Consider the following 12902-nt stretch of genomic DNA (forward strand, 5'->3'; position numbering starts at 1 on the left):
GTACTAAAGGTTTTGCAAAAGATGGAAAGAAGAAACAAAAAAAAGGCCAAGATATGGCATATAGTGTATGGCATATGCATATGGGGACCAAACCATCACGCTGCAGCAACTAATATGCTTAGTAACGACGAGGTAGATCTGGCCGATCGATCAACGTCCAAATTGAGAACAAGCAAGTGCGTGGGTGTTTGCCCTATGCCTGGGCACTCCACGATAGTCACCTGGGGCGCGTCGACTGGCCTCGCTTGGTCTCTACCGTCTGGCGAAAGGTGGGCCCCGTCTGGCGGAAAACGCGTCGCTCTTGTTTCTCTCACACAGCCCTCGCATCCTCCGAAACCCTACCCTCTCGCATCACATTTTTTGGCGGCGGCGGCTCCCCACGCGGTCTGATGCGGGAGGTGCTACGCCCGGCATGGTCATTGGCGGACGGAGCTCTAGAGGCAGCGGTAGCTCGACATCGACGGCGGCCGGACATGTAGGCACTCTCTCCTCTCCCTCTCTCCAGCTACTCAAACCCTACCGTCGCCCCTCTTGGTCAACGCCGTCTGTCTCCTCCCACTGATGACCTCTCCCTGCTCCTTCTCCCCTCATAGCTTTTTCTTGAACAGGGAAGAAGGACGCGACCGAACTTAAAGAACGACCGGCGGAGAGAACATGCTCCATCCCATGACCCGCGCCGCTGCTCCAACCACTGCTTCGGCAACTGCTGCTGGTTCATGTACTTGACCGGGCCACTGCAGCTCCAACCCATGAAAACAAGGTAGATTTCTGCCCTCATTTCCGTTCTTTGCTGTTTTTTCCTCATTAGCTATGGAATACAGCTAACTGAAGTTAATTTCTATAAAAGGTTGAGATGATCTACATGACAATCAGGCCTGCCAGTTCAAGTTATGTTATGCACTTTTTTTTGTCTTCTCTCACTGTTTTAGTTCCAGTTTAATTTGGTTCAGACCAAAGTAATAGTGACTCTTCTACATATATAGGTTAATGTTATTATTTCTTGCTTCAAAAAAGTACTTTTTGCTCAAGGGAATAAAGCTTATTCAGAGCCCATGAACTTGGCGCTGGTTGGCTTCTGAAGGTGCATCAAATTTTAAACGTACTGCGGTTCATGGAAGTTACTAGCGAAGAAAAATGTTTTTGACATTATAAGCAATACAAATCCACCCTTGCTCACCAACGTCAGATCTTAATGCTCACATTAATCTATGCAATATGCACATAATTTAGAGTTCAGAAACTTATTAGACATTATTTTGAACACAAGGTATAATTTCTAACAATTACAGTGAACTATTATGCAGTTGCGGCGAAGTCAAAGAATAAGGAGAAAGAAAAATCAGAGAAGGAGGCATCATTGCAGGTAAAATTATGTCATGTGCTTATTTTCTTCTTTTCAGAGATATTTTTTCTTTTCTGAGTCGACTATTGAGCAAGGTCAAATTACATAATACTATCTGAATTTTTAACATGTGGTATGGTGTTTGCCTGCGCATAACATTGTATATAATAATAAAGCTACTAAATTGATAAACAGATGTATGTTTTATCTTTTTCCTTTTCCTTCTGTCACTGATCTTTAGTTACTGCAGGTGGAGCAAGGAGGAACAATCAGCAGATCTAGCATTTATTTTGCTCAAGCTACAGGTTATTGCTATAATAAACAGTGTGCCTTCATTCAACAGGCTATCATGGAGCTCTTATTGGGCATGGTACAGTAGCCTATTTAGCATTTAGTTATCTGGGTCGATGCATTTGAAAATTGGTATCCAAAACTGGCTTCATGTATTTGCAGTTGCAGCTAGATGATAACAAATTGGATCCTGCTCAACAACACCCCATTGTATAGAGGTTTTTTCACGGCAAGAGCATTTGTGTATTTTGAAATGCTTGGTCATGACCTGTAAGCAACTTCCATCAGGCATGTATTCACTAATACTTCTACAACTATTCCCTTTGTTAGTTGAATAATGAATAATGTGGTAACTTAAAGTCCCACTTTATAGGTATGTGCTAGAGAAAGAATGGCTTCACAGGTTTACGACAAAACTTTGACAGGTTAGGTCTCATTTCCAGATGATGTTAAATTCCGTATGTATATGTCACCAACTTACGATATTATATCCATGGCGCACTCTGTTTAGATATTAGTGTATTGGTTGTCCATGAAGATGTTGGCATTGTTCACAGAAGCTAAAACCAAAATTATCCCGTGATTCCAAAGTGAGTTTCTTCCCCTCAAAATAAGCACTTGCTATGATTACCATTAGTATGCCATTACTTCTAGCTATGGTTATGCTTGATGGGTGAGGTGCTCATCATTTATTTGGTTTTAATTGGTTGTAACAATCAGTCGATGATATTATGCATCACCATCATGTTTCTGGCTTATTGAAATATGCTTCATGTAGTTATCATTGTTCCTATAGTTGCTCTTGATTTCTTGAACCATCATGTTCTGGTGTGGTACTGGTATGTTCGTGTTTGCCCATAACACATAGTTTCCTTCGTGTGGGATTTTCCTCTATTACCACTTGCCATTTCTCATAGAAAGAAATTCAAGGTTGATGCATTCCGTGTCAATTAAGCACCATCTTTTCCTCTTTTTGAGATAATTGGCTTGTTTGGTAGTCCTACTCTTGAGCGCTACTGATGGTTAGAAGTGATCTGTACATACAGAATGGTTCGAATGGTTAGGTAAATATCGTGTTGTTGGTTAGAATCATGGGCATATGAATAAAAATTGTTGTTTCGGAAATGATACATCATTTTATCCTATATGGTGATTCTTTTTACGAGATTATGTTGATCCTTTGGTTGGGGTAGTTTCTTCGGTTCCCTGTGGTTCAGCCAGTCTGCATAATGTTGACCATGGCTACAGTAGCTGAAGGGTCTTATTATCTAAAGATGGCTTTCAAAAAAACCCAGTAGACTTCTTGGGCAAATATCTTTTTTGGCAGCTTGAGTTGTTCCAGGCTGCGGGGTTTCTCATGGCTTACTTGTAGCTACAATTTTGCTCCATCGTGTTGTATGGCTCAAGTTGGACGCTTAGCCTGGTTACCATTTTGTTTGTGCACCAAATTGTAGCTCCATTTTGGTCTTCTTGTATCTTGAATGACTGACAAACTTATACCCGGCAGATATATGCACTTGACAGTGTAAGCTGAGATCTTACCAGTCGCTATAGTCTGGGTCTTAGAAGTTTTACATGTGTTCTAATTTATTTTGGATTATTAGTTTTTAAGTGCTAAGATTACGTACTAAATATCACTAGCGTTTTCTCTTCTCAAGTTACATATATAGTTGAATATAGAAGTGGTTATTCTGCAGATCAGCAATATAGTGGTTCTTCATGAATATGAGTTACTCACAAGCAGTGTGAATTAACTACTGGTGTCGTAGCATTTTGTGTAGGATTATAGGTACAATGGTTCGTGTTCTACATAAATTAGCATTTTGTGTAGCATTTTTTCATATTGTTCATGAATATGAGTTTCTCACAAGCAGGGTGAGTTCCTCATAATGCCCACTGGTTCCATACTTCGTATTTCCTGTCTCGATCAAATTTATGTATATCTTTCTCTGAATTCAATCTCTGTTTGCCTATATTGTTGACTCTATAGATACAGTATACATACATGATTGTTCAGTTTTACCTATTTAATATATTATTGGAAATCATGGATCTAAATAAAGGTTACATTGGGAATTGATCATTTGTAGAATGCTTCCACTGAGATATGTGACTAGATATTTACTTGTGGTTTTGTTGTTAATGCTAAGTAATCGATATAACAAACTTGCATTCATTCTTCAGTTGGATAGGCTGGAAGGTTGGAAAGTGTGATTGGATGGTATCACTCACACCTTGGTTATGGATGATGGTTGGCATACATGCTGGATGACAGTCGGAGGGAGGCAAACTGCATACTGGAAAACAACCGGAGCAAGGCCACGAGGACTAGGCCAACTGCCATGGACCACAATCAGGACACCACCGCCGCCAAGCAGCCACTGACACACGCTGAAGCATCTCTGCAGTACACTGCAATTGCCTGCGAAGCATGAGATATTTGAGCTAACAAATGGTTAATTGGTTTCAGCGCATAGGGTGGCCATTGGTGAGGGCATACAGGAACAGGAGGAACACCTTCCATGCAGCAGTAGCAGCCAAGAAGGCTGAGAAGCTATTTCTGAAGGTGGGGATTGATGGGGTGCCATACATTAGTAAGGTCGCCCTCCGGATGTACAAGGGGTATAGGGAGCTTAGAGAGGCGCGCTAGATTTTCTCTTCTCTGCCCAGTCCTTCTGACCAGCTCGTCGTTGCTTGCTTGTGGAAAATGTGCCATGTGAGTAAGTACCTTATCTCCCCCATCTTGTCATGCTTGAGTGCTCAGTGATATTTCCGCTTATTATAGTCTTGAATGGGTGTATTATTTTCACCTGATCTCTGAACTGTATATTGTTAATGCACTTCTTTGGAGAGAGGAAACTATTGCTTCTGTTGGTTAATTTATAAGCTTTACATCTTTCATGTTGGTCGTTTTACAGGTTTTGCCAAGTTGATGAGATTTGGAGACATGAGCTCTATAAGAACTCTGTAGGAACTCAAAGTCCATGTAAGGAACAGTGCCTGAATAATTTGAAGCATGCCACTTCTTTTGATATCTATTTTAAAATTTACTGTTATATTATTGGTTACTTTGATGTGCAGGGTTAAGCTGTACTTGCTTCCAGAAATCTTCAATCAATTCAAAAATCACATTCGAAGCAAAGCACCAAGGTCAATTGATGACTCCCATCAGATAAAGTCAAGGTAAACATCCTACTTTAGGTGATATATATATTCTCTTATAGTTGGCAGAAATTTTTGATATAAAGGAGATTAACTTGACAGTTTCCCTTCAATTAACTAATTCAAATATGTGATGTGATATATATTCTCTCACTGCCATCATTCTCAGAATATATATGTAGCTCCTGCTAATCAGGTTAATGTATATATCAAGGATCTGTGAAGATATATGTAACTCTTGCTAATCAGAATATTGTATATAACAAGAAGATAACCTTTCATGTGAGTCAATTGAATTTCCTTTATGGACAATATACTGTATATTCCTTTTTGCTACAAAATCAATTTTTCTAGGGCATGTAAAAACAAGTTAGGTATGTAATTTCGAAGTTCTCACTAAGGTTAGTTTGCCCACTGTTTTTTTGGTTTACAGATATTGAGCTAAGGATCGAACCATGCATTGGTCAAATTCCCTAATATTTGTTCAGATTGTTTAATTGTGTGGATCTACCATTTGTAATAATGTATTATATTCCACATCGGTGGGACTACCTTCTTACAAGTATGCTAGATGCATGTACCAGTGCTCTGATGTAATCTTGGATCGTATATAAATGCAATTACAACTATTTTTATGTCCCCATGTTTCATTTATCCAAGTGACCAACACGATAGTACTATATTTTACTATAAGTTTGTGTTAGTTGACCATCACAATATTCAGATTGGGTTGCCCCTGACCGGCGAGGAGGCGCCCCATGGGGCGCCCCAACCACTAGTACACTCAAAACGCGCTTCGCTCCTGCGTCGCTCCCGCGCTAACCCTAGCCGCTGCCGCCAGTCCCTCCCCACCTCTGTCCCTCCTCCTCGCCGCCGCCAGAGGGCGACGCCCGGGCAAAGCCCGGGGGGCGCCGGCGGCGGCGGGGCCTTTTCTCCCCCTCGCGCGGCGGTGGTGGCACGGGCTGCTGCGGTTGGCGGGGCCGCAGCGCTGGTCGTGGGGCGCGGCGGCGTGGTCGCTCGGCGGCGGCGTGGCGGCTACATGTGCTGGTGGTGCACGTCGGGGTCTGAAGCTCGGGCGCTTTGGCGGCCCAGATCTCGACGGCCCGCTCGGTGACCTCCGGTCGGCGGCGCTGCGTGGATCTGGCCCTGGAAGCTATGGAGCGGGGAGTTGCGGCTCGGAGGACGGCGCAGGGACGCTGGCTCCTCCCGGGTGCTGGTCGAGAGGGCTCTTCCACGCCCCCCATTTGCTCTGCTTGTGTGGTGTTCGGGGATCCACACCCGGTGGGGTATGCCCGCTGGCCCATGGGGTTTCGGTTGGCTCGAAGGCTTTGGGGTTCCTGGTGTGTTTCGAGGTGATGGCGCCGGGGCGCTGGGAAGCCGGGGCGGCGGCCCTGGGTAGGTGGGCGGCGTCGGCCTTGCCGGCGGGTGACGACTGCTGGTGCTATTCCTGCCTTATGTGGCTGCTTGGGTGGCGTGGAGGTAGGCGGAGGTGGTTGTGGCGGTTGGCGACTCCGGTGGCCTGCGCCTGACTTGAAGACCTTGGCTTTCGGTGGCGACTGCAGCTCCTCTTCTTCGGCTTTTGGTCGCAAGTGAGTAGCTTGGCGGCGGATGTAGAGGGCCGGGGGAAACCCTTGGGTGTTTGTTCAACCACGACGACGGCGGCGCTTCCTCGCCGTTCCCTTCTTGAAGGCACTGTTGAGGTTCCTCCTCTTCCTCGCCCCGCCTTACCCCTCAATTCCCGGGTGAAAACCCTAGGCTCTCGCCAGGCTGCGGCAACGCTTCTGCGCCGTGTTCCTCATTGGAGGCGTTGTCTATGGAAGTTAGGGGCTTGCGTGGGCTGTGCTGCGTTCGTGGCTTTGGCGCTTCTCTTCAACAACGATCTTCGGCTTGTTCAAGGTGTTCTCTTGGTGGCTTGGCGTCTTCGGTGCTCAGTGTGTTTGTAGCCGGTTACGACTCCAAACCTCTGTAGTTCTTGTAGCGCTTTGCTAGTTTCTTTAAAACTTGTTCTAGCGTGTGCTGATAGTATCTTGTATCCTTGCCGGCTGATGGCTTTATTAATTTAAAGCTGGACTCTTTGAGCCTGATGTTTAAAATATTCTTAGAAATCAATACATGCTGTAGATTAACGTTCTGCGGGACGTTGGTCTGGCCTAAAAGGCGCGATTTTGTGCTAGCGTAGGCGTTAGTTTTATTTCGGTTTCACGGTTTTTTGGTTTAAAACTGAATTAACCGAGGAACTTTCGGTTTGATATTTTACTAACTTAAACTGTAACCACTAACTGTAAAAATCGAAAAAGGTTTCGGTTTGATTTTTTTCGGTTCGATTTTTAGTTTCAGTTCGGTTACACATAGCCGGACATGGCTGCATGCTATGGATCTTGCTAAGCTCGCTTGATACGTCCGCGCCGGAATTAATATGATCACATATACGTGGCTGCCTCAAAGCATCTCCAAGGCAAATCAGATGTTTTTTTTTTTTGAGATAAAGGCAAATCAGATGTTAAAATCGAATGACTGCACGGTTTGGGTCAGCCCACAAACATCGAAATGTTTACTTTTTGCCACGCGTCCGTGTCTAGGAGTACCTCCAGCCACCTGACGCACATTATTTTTTCAACAAATTTTTCATTTAACCGAAAAGCGTAATGTACATACAAAATAAAGAAAAAACAAAAATAAACAAGGCCTCTAGACTACTTGTCGGACCTTGGGGCGGTTGACGGCCCAACCCACCGTTGCCTCCCTGCCTCCTCAGCTTCTCCCTCGCCCGCCGCTCCATCGACCGTGCGGTTGCTAGAGCTCGGTGGACCGCCGCGTCCTACAGTAGCTGGTGCCGCAGCGCCTCATTGGTGTCATCCTCGGCCTTTTTCAGCGTCTCGAAGGACGCGAATAAGGCCCTCTGCTCCGCGGCCTCCTCCTTCGGGTCAGACCCGCTCCAGTCAAAGTCGCCATCGTCGTTCGACTCCTCCTGCGCGGACATTGCTTCCTTGCGATGTTCCTGCTCCGCATCGAACGCCGCGTGGGCCGCCCGCTCCTCCTCCGGGTCCTGCTCCGCGTCAGCCATGAACTTGGCATTCATGGCCGCATCGATAACTTCGTCAGTGCTATCCGCGTTCTAGGCATCGAACTCCTCAGTGTCGGAGTTGTCAATCGGGGAAGGTGGAGTCGGTGGTGGCGACGGAGGTGAAGGCGGAGTAGCGTGGTCGCCGCCGGTGCTGCTAATCAGGGCAAAGTTAGTGGCTATGGTGGAGGTTGTGCGGTGGCTAGGGTTGAGGAGGGGATGAGGCAACCGAGCGCGCGCCCCTCTTTATATACGCAGGAGAAAGGTGAGGGGCGTGACACACCTGACAACGTTGGCAGAGGTGGGCGGCAGCCGCTCGGCACGCGAGGCGTCGCCATTAACGTGGTGCAGACTACCGAAACGATAACTCGTCGCTAGTACTGACGCGCATGAGAAGACGCATTGACCTAGATCGCTGCCAAGCGGGCCCGTTGGAGATGCTAGCGGTCACACGACGCGACTGTGCCGCGTCAGCCGAGACACATTCAAGATGCATATTTAAGCCGTCTTTGCATCTTCACGAACAACCCACGAACAACCCAATCAGTATGTGTCGGGCCGCTGGCCTGGATATATACACATTTTTTTACCATGCGACTACAAACAGCTCCACGTCTGTTTGTATCGAGCCATTAGAACATCTCCACTCGCTCTAATTCTTGCCTAGCCACAGCCTCTAAAATTGTTTTTTTAGCATGCGCGGCCCAACTTTGTATCCGGCGCGCGTGTTGCTGGGAAAGACACAACAAGAAGCCGCAGGAAACGCCTGCATGGCCGTGGACCTGCCCATCAGCGCCGGCGGAGTCGTTTTCCTCATCGCCTTCCGCCGCCCTTCAAAGCCTGCTCGCTTTCCACGTCGAGTCGCGTCGGCGTTAATGCGCATGCTCTTCTTCAACGCTGCATGCTCGTCTCAACGGCGGTCAAAGGCTGCTCACCTGCTCGCCTTCCGCATCGAGTCGCGTCGGTGTTAATGCGCCTGCTCTTCTTCAGCGGCGACGTTAATGGCCGCCAACAGGCTTCCTCGGCGCTATATAAACCTCCGCACGCCTCCCTCGCAGCGCATTCCACCTCACCTCTCCTTCTCCAAACTTCCAAACCTCCACTACGTCGTCCTCCAGCGCCCCTAGCCGCCATGGACCACCAAGACCGAGAGAGGGCAGGCATCGCCGCCAACGGCTTCGGCCGCCGGTCACTGCACGTCACCGAGGCACGCGCCCTCTGGGACGCACGCTACTTCGTCCCGCCGGACATGCGCTAGCCGAGGGAGGGGGGCGCTCAGTCGCGGCGGCCTGCCGGCTCCCCCGTGTCGACGGGGATAGAGCTGACCATCGCCATCTACAACCACTTCTGGGACCACCTCACGACGGAGGAGCGGAACGACCCGCAATGGTCGCCGGACAACGACGACGCCTGGGACATCTTTTTCGTCCGGCAGCTCGAGGATCGCCTCGCCGCCTACGACGGCAACGACGACTCACCTTCCAACTACAATATCACTGGACGGCGGCGGTGGTGGAGCGTGTTGGAGATATGCCCAAGAGGCAATAATAAATTAGTTATTGTTATATCTTAGTGTTCATGATAAATGTTTACATCCCATGCTATAATTGTATTAACCGAAACATTGATACATGTGTGTTATGTAAACAACAAGGAGTCCCTAGTAAGCCTCTTGTATAACTAGTTTGTTGATTAATGGATGATCATGGTTTCGTGATCATGAACATTGGATGTTATTAATAACAAGGTTATGTCATTAGGTGAATGATATAATGGACACACACCCAAATGAGCATAGCATAAGATCAAGTCATTAAGTTCAATTTGGTATAAGCTTTTGATACATAGTTGCCTAAGTCCTTCGACCATGAGATCATGTAAATCACTTACACCGGAAGGGTACTTTGATTACATCAAACGCCCATTGCGTAAATGAGTGGTTATAAAGATGGGATTAAGTATTTGGAAAGTGTGAGTTGAGGCATATGGATCAATAGTGGGATTTGTCCATCCTGATGACGGATAGATATACTATGGGCCCTCTCGGTGGAATGTCGTCTAATTAGCTTGCAAGCATATGATTGGATCATAAGAGATGACATACCACGGTACGAGTAAAGAGTACTTGTCTGTAACGAGGTTGAACAAGGTATGGAGATACCGATGATCGAACCTCGGACAAGTAAAATATCGCGAGACAAAGGGAATCGGTATCGTATGTAAATGGTTCAATCGATCACTAAGTCATCATTGAATATGTGGGAGCCATTATGGATCTCCAGATCCCGCTATTGGTTATTTCTCGGAGAGGAGTCTCGACCATGTCTGCATAGTTCGCGAACCGTAGGGTGACGCGCTTAAGGTTCGATGTCGCATAAGTAGATTTGAATATGGTATGGAGACGAAGTTTGTTTGGAGTCTTGGATGGGATCCAGGATGTCACGAGGAGGTCCGGAATAGTCCGGAGAATAAGATTCATATAAGGGAAGTTGATTTCTGGGTTTCGGAAAAGTTCGGGATTTTTCCGGTGGAAGACTGGAAGGTTCTAGAAGGTTCCGGAGGGGTCCACCATGGGGCCCACGACCTAGGAGGGCTAGCATGGGCCGAGGGGATGCTCCCTGGCCTAATGGTCCGGGGGCACATGCCCCCCAAGGCCCAGGCCGGCCAACCCCTAGGGTTTCCCTAGGGGGGATCAACTTGTGGGGGGGGGGGAGGAAATCTCTCTCCCCCACTTGGCCGCCGCCCCCCTAACCCTAGATGGGAGAGGGGGCCACCCCACCTACCTGGCCCCTATATAAAGAGGGGAGGGGGTGGCCGGCCATCCATCCCATCATTGTCCCCTCCTCTGGCCGCCTCTCTCCTCCACCATACGCTGCTCCGGCTTAGGCGAAGCCCTGCAGCTTTTCTTCCTCCACCACCACCACCACGCCGTCGTGCTGCTGGAACTTGGAGGAGATCTACCACACCTCCGCTGCCCGCTGGAACGGGGAGAGGAAGGGCTTCATCGACACCGTACGCGCGACCGAGTACGGAAGTGCCGCCGGAATGCGACGACCGGGGATCATCGTCTACACCAACAACGAGATCTAATCTCGCGAGGCTTTGGAAATCTTCGAGGGTTAGTCTCATATCAATCTCGTTGCTCCGATCTTGTAGATTAGATCTTGGGTGTTCCATAGATTAGATCTTGGATTTATTCGTCTTGCGGTAGGAAATTTTTTGTTTTCTATGCTACGAACCCCTTCAGAGCGCGCCAGGGAGGAACCTCACGTGGGTCCTCCACTACATGGATGACGGGAGCAGCCCACCGCTGCAGGGCAACAACGGCTAGTGGGCGGTGATACGTCTCCAACTTATCTATAATTTCTGATGTTCCATGCTTATATTATGATAATACCTACATGTTTTATTCACACTTTATATCATTTTTATGCATTTTCTGGGACTAACCTATTAACAAGATGCCGAAGTGCCAGTTCCTGTTTTCTGCTGTTTTTGGTTTCAGAAATCCTACACAGGAAATATTCTCGGAATTGGACGAAACAAAAGCCCACAGCCCTATTTTCCACGGAGGGTTCCAGAACATCGAAGGAGAGTCGGAGGCGGCCAGCAGGGGGCGCGGGCCCAATGATACGTCTCAAACGTATCTATAATTTCTTATGTTCCATGCTAGATATATGACAATACTCACATGTTTTATATACACTTTATATCATTTCGGTGCATTTTCAGGCACTAACCTATTAACAAGATGCCGAAGCGCCGCCATCGTTTTCGCTGTTTTTGGTTTCAAAAATCCTACACAGAAATATTCTCGGAATTGGACGAAACAAAAGCCCACGGTCTTATTTTGCACGGAGCCTTCCGTAAGTCCGAAGAGGAGACGAAGAGGGGCGACGAGGCGGCCACACCCTAGGGGGGTGCGGCCCCACCCTTGGGCGCGCCGCCCTATGGGGTGGGCCCCTCGGGTGCCTCCCGACTCTGCCCCTTCGCCTATATAAACTCTCCATCGCGAAAACCCTATCACCGAGAGCCACGATACGAGAAAAGTTCCAGAGACGCCGCCGCCGCCAATCCCATCTCGGGGGATTCAGGAGATCGCCTCCGGCACCTTGCCGGAGAGGGGAATCATCACCGGAGGGCTCTACATCACCATGCCCACCTCCGGACTGATGCGTGAGTAGTTCATCCTTGGACTATGGGTCCATAGCAGTAGCTAGATGGTTGTCTTCTCCTCTTGTGCTATCATGTTTAGATCTTGTGAGCTGCCTATCATGATCAAGATCATCTATTTGTAATGCTACATGTTGCGTTTGTTGGGATCCGATGAATATTGAATACTATGTCAAGTTGATTATCAATCTATCATATATGTGTTGTTTATGTTCTTGCATGCTCTCCGTTGCTAGTAGAGGCTCGGCCAAGTTGATACTTGTGACTCCAAGAGGGAGCATTTATGCTCGATAGTGGGTTCATGCCTCCATTGAATCCGGGACAATGGACGTAAAGTTCTAAGGTTGTGGATGTGCTCGTTGCCACTAGGGATAAAACATCGATGCTTTGTCTAAGGATATTTGTGTTGATTACATTACGCGCAGTACTTAATGCAATTGTCTATTGTTTGCAACTTAATACTGGAAGGGGTGCGGATGCTAACCCGAAGGTGGACTTTTTAGGCATAGATGCATGCTGGATAGCGGTCTATGTTCTTTGTCGTAATGCCCTAATTAAATCTCATAGTAGTCATCATGATATATGTATGTGCATCTCTATTTGTCAATTGCCCAACTGTAATTTGTTCACCCAACATGCTACTTATCTTATTGGAGAGACACCACTAGTGAACTATGGACCCCGGTCCATTCTTTTACATCTGAAATACAATCTACCGCAATCTCTCGTTCTCCGTTGTTTTCTACAAGCAAACATCATTCTCCACACCATACGTTTAATCCTTTGTTTTCAGCAAGCCTGTGAGATTGACAACCTCACTGTTAAGTTGGGACAAAGTATTGTGATTGTGTTGTGCAGGTTCCACGTTGGCGC

General features: G+C 47.4%; 1 long non-coding RNA gene across 1 annotated transcript; it reads left to right on the forward strand.

Annotated features, from left to right (window-relative positions):
* The first annotated feature begins 381 nt into the window (after positions 1-381).
* LOC124652430 lies at positions 382-5081 on the forward strand. The gene is made up of 10 exons (XR_006987711.1): positions 382-475; positions 609-760; positions 848-887; positions 1305-1363; positions 1593-1903; positions 2007-2058; positions 2145-2223; positions 3818-4199; positions 4552-4619; positions 4715-5081. It is a non-coding gene; the product is annotated as an uncharacterized LOC124652430 (long non-coding RNA).
* The last annotated feature ends 7821 nt before the right edge of the window (positions 5082-12902 follow it).

The sequence above is a fragment of the Lolium rigidum genome, chromosome 5 (assembly GCF_022539505.1).
Source record: "Lolium rigidum isolate FL_2022 chromosome 5, APGP_CSIRO_Lrig_0.1, whole genome shotgun sequence".
NCBI lineage: Eukaryota > Viridiplantae > Streptophyta > Magnoliopsida > Poales > Poaceae > Lolium > Lolium rigidum.